Source organism: Hakea prostrata, chromosome 4, assembly GCF_041222555.1.
Source record: "Hakea prostrata isolate BN-2017 chromosome 4, UWA_Hpros_2, whole genome shotgun sequence".
In the NCBI taxonomy this organism is placed as follows: Eukaryota; Viridiplantae; Streptophyta; class Magnoliopsida; order Proteales; family Proteaceae; genus Hakea; species Hakea prostrata.
The window spans coordinates 14,626,594-14,635,952 of record NC_142603.1 but is presented as its reverse complement, the minus strand read 5'-3'; the positions used below and the strand labels follow the sequence as shown (position 1 = coordinate 14,635,952).

Here is a 9,359-nt window from a genome sequence, read left to right as displayed (position 1 = left end):
ATTGGGTTGTTTAGGTTAATTTTTAAAAATCCCCATCCCTCAGATCCCACATGTGTAACTTTTGTTCGAAAGATCACGTGGATTGCGCTTCAGGTACGTCCTAAACTCTCCCTTTTGCTATAGTTATTTTCTTTTAATTTTCCTTATTTAGCTTATTCTTTTTTTTTATTCTTCTGTGTGCATGCATGGTCGTCGGTCCCTAAACCCTGAGTTGACTCCACTTGACTTAGAGTTAGAAGAGACTTTGGCCAACCTTAGAAGGCAAAGAACCATGGCAAACTATGAGCATCCAATGAGGCCCTTCAGTGAGCATTTCATTCCAATGATATATACTCCGGTTTCTTGTATTAAGTTGCCTAACATAGAGGCAGCTCAATATGAGATCAAATCTAGTGTGATTCAAATGCTACCATCTTTTTATGGACATGCCAATGAAGAGCCTTATAAGCACTTAGATGAGTTTTTAGAGGTGTCTTCCACGGTTAAAATTCAAAACCTCTCAGTTGATGCTTTAAGGTTACTTCTTTTCCCATTCTCCCTTAAAGATAAAGCTAAGCATTGGCTTCAGTTTTTGGACAATGTTAAAATTTCTACTTGGGCAGAAATGCAACAGGAGTTCCTTAAAAAGTTCTTCCCCATTGGTCGTACCAATAGCATTAGGAGAGCGATAACGAGTTTCTCCCAACAAGAAGGAGAACAATTTCATGAGGCCTGGGAAAGATTAAAAGAATTGCTTAGAAAGTGCCCCCATCATGCTATTCCTAAATGGCAATTGGTTCAATGCTTTTATGATGGCTTTAGAGACCGACATAGGCAAATGGTTGATTCTTCTTGTGGTGGGACTTTCATGCACAAGAATGAGAATGAGGCATGGGAACTTTTTGAGACCCTTAGTGAAAACTCCCAACACCATGCTTCAGCAACTAGGACTGAGATTCCATCCATTGGGCAACCAAAGAGGAGCGGTCTCTATGAGATCAATCCTACCATTGAGATGAGTGCTAAGGTTGACTTGTTATCTAAGAAATTGGATTATCTCTTGTCATTAGGACAACAAACCCCATCTCCACTTCCTACAAGTTCTTCTCCACCTAATCAGATTGAAGCATGTGCTTTATGTTCTAGCCTATCCCATCATGTCACTGACTGCTATTTGGCTACACAATACCCTGAGTTTGTTAAGGAGCATGCACATTTGGCCCAAGGAGTCTCTAAATTGGGTAATGATCCATATTCCAATGCCTACAACCCAGGATGGCGAAACTCAATGCCCAATCCCTCTAATCAAATACCTTATAGGCCACCTCCATTTAATATGCACCAAAATGCCTATAGGAATGAGCAACCATCATCTTCACAACCCTCACATAATTCATCATTTGAGGATAAGGTACTAAAAGCACTTAGTGGATTAGAGCAAAACACTCAATTGTTGCATTCTCATTCTTAGTCCATTAACAAATTGGAAACTCAACTTGGTCAACTAGTTGATGCCATCAGTAGGAGGGAGGTTGGTCAGTTACCTAGTCAACCAATAGGTAACCCTAATCATCAAATTGGGTCTAGGAAAGAACAAGTCCAAGCAGTCTCGGTTGTGACACGCAGTGGGAAGGAATATTATGCACCTTTGCCTACTCCTAAGCCATTGCCCATTGATCTTGAGAGTCGAGAAGAGGTTGATTTGACCCATGAGACTGGCAATGATGCACACAAGCCTAGTAAAGAAACACCACCTGTGAGTATTTCCCATCAATTTCCTTGTAAGGGGTTGCACATTCCGATTGTAGAGGGTCCTACTCCTAAATCTTACACTCCCAACGCCCCCTTCCCTGAAGCTCTTGAGTCCTCAATTCCAGATTCTAGAAAGAATGCTAAGATGCAAGAGATGATTGATTTATTCCAACAAGTTCGTATCAATCTCCCACTATTAGATGCTATCAAGCAAGTCCCAGCTTATGCTAAGTTTCTAAAAGATTTGTGCACCCAAAAGCGTAAGTTGAAGACTCAAACACCTAAAACTGTGCACCTAACTGAACAAGTCAACTCGGTAATTTCCAACCAACTGCCCCCTAAACTTAAAAATCCAGGTACACCTTTAATTTCATGTGTCATTGGAGATTTATCCATAAGTAAAGCATTGCTTGATTTGGGAGCTAGTGTGAATATTTTACCCGGTTCAGTTTATGATAGGTTTGGTCTAGGAGATTTGAAATCCACTGATGTGATTCTACAATTGGTAGACCGTTCAATCAAACGACCCCGTGGGCTACTTGAAAACGTTTTGGTAAAGGTTGAGGATCTATATTTTCCTGTTGATTTTTTGATCCTAGATATGGACAATACAACTACCAATAAGTTACCACCAGTCATTCTTGGACGGCCCTTTTTAGCCACTGCGAATGCTTGCATCAATTGTAGATCGGGTGTCATGGACATATCATTTGGCAATAAGAAACTTAGAGTCAACATCTTCAATGCATCCTTAAGCTCAAATAGGGATGAAGAGTGCTTTGCGATTAACTTTATTGATGAGGTAGTGGTTGATTATACTCCAAACATGCTTATTGATGATCCCCTACAACATTGCTTGCCATTTGGGGAATCTAACCTAAATATTGAAGAAGTCAACACATTGTTGGACTCTTCCACTTCTTTGGAGCAGTCATCATTCACATTTAGATTTGAGCCTCCACCTCCATTGGCTGCTTCTTACTGAGTCTGGCTGAAGACTCTAAACTTAGCGCTTTATGGGAGGCAACCCATATGTTTAGATATTATTTCTTGTTTTTTTTTCCTTTATTTTCTTTGTTTGTTGTTAGATTTTACTGTTGCGTGCTCTATCATGAGTTCAAACATCGGGTACACTCTTTCCTCTATTTGCTTCTATTATTTTTTTGCATGCACTGAGGTCATTGCATAATTTAAGTGTGGGGGGGTGTCAACTCAAGTAAGACTTGTTGATAGTTGGTAGAGCATTGTCACAAAGATAAAAAGTGCCCAATTTTTTTCTGGCTTTGGTAAGATAAATGTTTTAATTCCTTGCTTAGATACAAAATGAGAGTTTAAGTGTTTTAGAAATCCCATCTGATGTAATGAACACCCTCTTGAGAGAATAGTAATGGGTTTTACATTTTGAGACCGAGGTTGAATCGGAAAATAGGAATTCCAGGTAGTCCAAAAGGTTTGACCATCTAGTTATCTTGTATTGCCTTGTGCTTATGGTGACAAGTTGAGACCGATTTTAGACTATTAAATGTGAAGTAAATTGAAGTATAATGTGAAAAAAGAAAAAAAAATGCTGAAGTTTAAAGGTTAGACCTCCTTCTTAGTAACCGGGTCTCGGTGTCACCAACATCGTGCTTCGCGTCAAACAGTTGGGGTGTCTTTGGTCCAGTCTTGGCTTGTAGCCTAGTTGGCTTGAGTAAGTAAGTTCGAGGGGTATTCTACACCTAGTCCCTTAAAGCCATCTGGCTTGAGAGCGGCTGACCCAACACTCGTTACATAGGCCATCTAGAAAGCTTAAGAGGCAAGACATTGCACGGACTAGAACTGTGACCATTAAAGAAAGAAGTGAATTAATGTGCTTATAAAGGTGAAATGTCTAAGAAGGTCAATATTGCTTAGATCTTGAGTTCTTGGTATTATTTGGTACATAGTTTAGTCTTATCTGAGGGTGAACTGGTAGACTGAAGATAAGAAGAGACTTCTCGATTGAATTGTTTGCCTAGAGCTAGACTCAAGAGAGGGTGTAAGAGCTTAAGTGTGGGGGTACCTATATTCCCTTTAATCTTTAGTGGAGTGTCTTTGTCTTGGAATCTATTTTTCTACTCTTACTACTGCCAGAATAATTAGAAGAGCACTTAAGAATTTTGTGTGTATATTCTCTGCAAACACTCACGAGACACAACTCGTCCACTAGGGTAACCTAGGGGTTTAAAGGCTTGTTGCACATGCTAAGTGCAACCGTGATTCCTACGAAAGTGAGTTAGGTTTTTCTTTCTTTATTTTTGGTATTAGTTTTATTATTATTATTATTTTTTTTTTTTTTTGTTTTGCTCGAGGACTAGCAAACACTCAAGTGTGGGGGTATTTGATAAGCATGCATTTACCATTATTTATTTGATTTAATTCCCCATACTTATTTAATTAAAGAGATCTAATTGAGTATTTTTGTGTATTTTTCAGGAATAAGGAGATTTTGGATACTAGAGATAATATGGAGTAAAGTTGGCAAATATATTAGATGTTGTTGGATTTTAAATCATGGCATTCAATCTTGCTGCTCAAGAAATCATGAAAAGTGAGATCTTAGCCAAATTGGAAATAGGTGGAGGTCTAAGGAACAAAATTGGTAATAAATCTGAAAATCGGGTAAACAGACCAACCTTCAGTAGTTTTGGCATATCTCTCTCGTATGAGCTTGGATTTCGATGATTCAAGATGCTATGTAACGATATTGAAAATATCTACAACTTTCCAGTTTTGAGTTTTTCCAAATTCCGAAAGAATAAAGGTCGAATCTACGGGTAAAGAGAAGGGATTCATTGTGTGCGGGAGACATAAAAGAGAAGCCAACCACAGAAAAGAAGACTTCGAATGCGGCTCTTATCTCTCTCGTTGCTGAAGAAGAAGACCACATCTCTCTCTCTCTCTCTCTCTCTCTCTCTCCTCCTATGTTTCATCTTTATTTTTCTTATGAACTTTGTAATAATGAGTAGCTAGTTCCTTTTCTTTGGGATGTAGATGAACCATGCTTATTTCATTAATTTGATTGTTCTATCTCTTCTAGTTGATTATGTTTGACTTTGGCCAAAGATGTTTTATAGCTCAGCGAACTACGCGTGCCAAGCTTCCGCGAAGGACGATAGTCTTGCGAAGATAGGGCATATCTAGGAAGACCATCCCTAATTTGCTTTGAAGTATAGAATTATATCCGTTAAGGAAAAGCATTGGGGATTCGAAATCCCAAAGATCTTCACATATTCAAAGTTAACGTTTACATTAGTTAGTAGATTTAGTTTAAATTTAGTTTTGTTGAATTCAATCTTAGTGACTTAGCCTTTCAGTTCCCCATAGTTCGACCCCATACTTTCTGCTTGCTAGATTAGTATAGGATTTTATTTTTGATTGGTTAGCGACACGATCACTGCCGTTACATGGCCTGCGCACGTTACACAGCCTTAACATACATTCTCATCCAAAAACACAACTACCATCTCTCATGCATACATGGTCTAAGGTAGATCCAATGTCCCATGCCGTTACATGGCATGCGCGCGTTACACAGCCCAACATCCATCTACCTTAACCAAATGTTTTAGAATCAATGTATGTTCCATGCCGTTATATGGCCTGCGCTCATTACACAGCCTTAACATACATTCTCATCCAAAACATCTACTAACTCCACATCACACATAATGCTAATATGACCATGACATGTCTTGATGAATCATATGCAAACAATGCAAGATCATATGAAAATGATGAATTTTGGATATAGTCCATTATAAAATCGATGCATAAAATAACTCAATAAAACTCAAATCTAAATATACATTCATGCTTATAGAAAAGATTAATAATTCAAGGGAGAGATTAGTTATTGATAGCTCATAATAATTTCATAAAATATAATCTAAAAGAATACATTATATACTCAAAGACAAGATACTAATAAATCAAGATAGAGAAAATCTAAAACGTATTCATACTCAAAATCAAATTATTAAATCAAAGAAATAAATCATATACCAATAAACTATGTAAATCAAACATCATATAAAACGTATTAATAATCAAGATAAGTTATAAATTCAATAAAGAATCAATTACTAAGAAGTCACGTAAAACTATAAATTAGATCATAGAAAAAGAAGACAATAACATATTGAAAGTGTGAAGATTGTACTTACAGTGGAGAAATCACAAAAAGAATATCACCCTTCGATAGAGGGCCTTCAATGCTCTAAATTATCTTCTTCTTTTCTCTGCACCCTTGTCTTTCTTTTCTATTCTTGCTTAATCAATATAGGCTCTCAATTCTCTTCTTTAATAACCAATATAGGCTCTCAATTGTCTTCTTTAATATACTACGTTCTCATCATCTTTCTTCTCTCCCCTTAATATTCCTCAATATTCTCTCTTCCTAAATTCCACCTAAACTCCACCGTTTCTTTCACCATCAATTTCTCTCTCCTCTCAATATTCCCTCCTCTTACAGTCTTACCATCCATTTCTCTCTCCTCAATATTCCATCCTCCTAACTCCACGATTTCATCAACCATCTCCTTCTAAATCTCAATATTCCCTCATCTTAGCATCCATTTCTCTCTCCTCAATATTCCATCCTCCTAACTCCACGATTTCACCAACCATCTCCTTCTAAATTCCCACGTTTTCCTTATATTCACATACTTAGTTTCTCTCAATACTTATTTCCCTCAATATTGGATTCCTCTTTTTATTTGATTACATATTTTCTCTCTCATGCAATATTTGATTTGTCTTTTATTCCCTATTTATGCATATCTCCCCATTTATGCAATATTTTCTTTATCATTTAATCATTATTTTATTTATGCAATGTTTTGACTTCCACACATGAAATCCCCAGGATTCTAAAGTAGATTCGGATGGGGTTAAAACAGCATCAAAATGTGTAATATAATTTATGTAGTTATGAGGCATTGAACCCTAGACTTATTTATTTATTCAAAGTGTTTGTTAACCGTTTAACTAATCCTCTACCTATGATTGAATTTAGCAAATAAATTCTAGTAACTATGTTAATCCCATACTGGTTCGGCTTTTAACGGTAACTATTTGAATATCAATACAAAATGCCAATACTACCCCTATGCTTTAGTTGCGGGTGTTACAAATAAATTACTGACCTTATATGAATATGCATCTAGACCTAAGTACATGAATACTAGGTGCCTAGAAGTGTTTAGCTAGATGACTATGGCATCATCATGAGGTGTACATACGCCTCTTTTTTCTTCATCATCAAAGGTGATTGAACTTTCACCATTCGGTCTCTTCCGTTTCTGCGCCTCTTCAGTCCCAACAAATTTGGACTTGGCCTTCAGCTTTCGGAGGGACCCCGGTTCAGGTCCCCCAAATATAGTTAGGATAGGAGATCGGTTAGCATCGATGACCTCCTTTCCCTTTTTTGATTTGGGAACCTCGACCCGTCGTTCCTAGCTTCCCGAACGGTCTCTCTTCTCGACAGCAACTTTTGGCTCCATTTGCCTTCCTTTAATGAAACTAGAGAGATGCCCTTGAGATACCAATCTTTCAATGTAGGCCTTCAGGAGCCTGCAATCATTGGTGTAATGCCCGTAGTCCTTATGAAAACGGCAATACTTCTCCATGTTACACTCTCTAGGTTTGGACGTGACCTTTGGTAGCCATTTCAAAATATCTTGCTTTTTGATGATGTTCAGAATCTTTGATCGAGGAGTATTCAAGGGTGTATACTCGCTTTGATCTGGGGAACGTTGCCTCCACGCCTAGCTTCTGCCTTCTTTCTGGAGCCTTCTATTCTTTGGTAGAGGTCTTTGTTTCTCCCTGACGCGCATCTAAAATCTCGGTCACTTCCGCCAGCTTTTGACACCTTTGCACCAATTCGGCATAAGTGGTTGGCATGTCCTAAAGTAATAATTCCAGAAGCCTCGATTTGTAAGACCAATGAACAAAGCAGTTTTAGCTACTTGCTCATCCAAATTCTCGATTTCCATAGTGACCTTGTTGAATATTTTTAGGTACTACCGAATTGACTCATTCTTCCCTTGCTTTATGGTGAACAAAGTCTCCTTTGTCTTCTTGATTTGAACTCCACTCTAGAAACGACCGATAAATTTTCGTGTCAATTCTTCAAAATCAACAAACTGTGATTCGTTCTATTAATTAAATATGCTTAATAATCTGCTTCATATTTTTTTATTCATATCTGTAGCCACAATCAAATGGTTTAGACAATTCTTCCCGAAGGAAGATTTGAGAACCATTTCTATGCGGCCCCCGTCAAAGAGGAACCAAACACTCTACAAAGGATATCATCAGAATTACTAGCCACGGCCATAGTATGCTGGTAATAACTTATGTGGGCGATGGGATCTCCCGAACTGTCGAACGAAGAGAAAGTTGGGAGCCGGAAATTGTGAGGAAACTCAGATCCAGCTATAGCCTCAACGAATGGGGTCTTTCTGATGAACAAATAGATGTCATCAGTCATCCTCCCTCGAGAAAGCTGTCCTAGCCTCTGATTGATATCAACAAGCTCATGACCAATGTGGATCGAACATCCACCACTGATCCGAATGTTTTCCTGTCCCAAACGTTTAGAGGTTGGGGAATGAGTGCATACTCCTCGACCCAAACTCGTTACTGACCAGGTTCGGCTCGCTTGTAGTAGTTCATGTTGATCGCCCCTTCTGGGTAAATCCCCAGTTTTCAATTCTCTAGTTCGCCCTTGAGAATCCCCCTACAAGTTCATGCCATAATTTTGGCCTCCTACTAGTTGCCTATCTCATTGTGGGGAATCCCCTTGCAGTGGTGGTATAAGCGTCTCTGCTTCTCCAGCACGCCTTCTAGCCTCCTGCTGGTCAAGAGCCTGGAGAGCCACCACCGTTCTGTTCAACGTACAAAGTGTCTAGTTCATCTCCAAAAACTGGAGTTGCATTTGATCCAACTGCTGTTGGAGAGGATTTGGGGGGTTCAAACGTTCATTACCACCCAATCCTCCATCTTCCCGTACTTCACGAGCACGACTTCCTTCAGGGATATCTTCTGGGAGTGTTCCCTTCGGAAGTCGAATGCTAGACTCTCGCTGAGCCGCCGTAGCTGCTGCTGCTGCTGACCTGGTAACCATGACTTTTTGAAGCGTTTCCCACAGACGGTGCCAAATGATGCGTCCAAAATCTGCTCAGCCCTTATATCTCTGATGAATGACCTACAAAACAATCGTCAAATGTGGCCCGACCGTGGGGGTCGGGAGTCCACCTCCAAAGGCTAAGTCAGTTAATGAATTGATCACAATGGCTCTAGCTAATCATACAGCTAAAGTATGAATACGATTACTAGGAATACGATTGAGTTACCTTCTTTGTACGTAGGTTATGACTTATATAGTGTGTACCTTCTAATCCTGTCCGTTGAACTCGTTCGAGGCTTCGTCTGGTGACTGTCGGATCTCGACGATTAGACCCGTTAGTGGGATGATGGACAACTTCCCTTGATCACACAATCTTTTGCTGCGGGTGTGGCAGTTATCCAAGTTTGCACGATTGTCAGCTTCCACGAGTGCTGATAACCGTCTCCTGATGGGTTATCCATTCTGAGAATCTTGGACT

At 39.1% G+C, this 9,359-nt stretch overlaps 1 non-coding gene across 1 annotated transcript; it reads right to left on the bottom strand.

Annotated features, from left to right (window-relative positions):
* Window positions 1–652: 652 nt before the first annotated feature.
* On the bottom strand, window positions 653–759 carry LOC149018109 (small nucleolar RNA R71). Its single transcript, XR_016173220.1, has one exon. It is a non-coding gene; the product is annotated as a small nucleolar RNA R71 (small nucleolar RNA).
* Window positions 760–9,359: the final 8,600 nt, after the last annotated feature.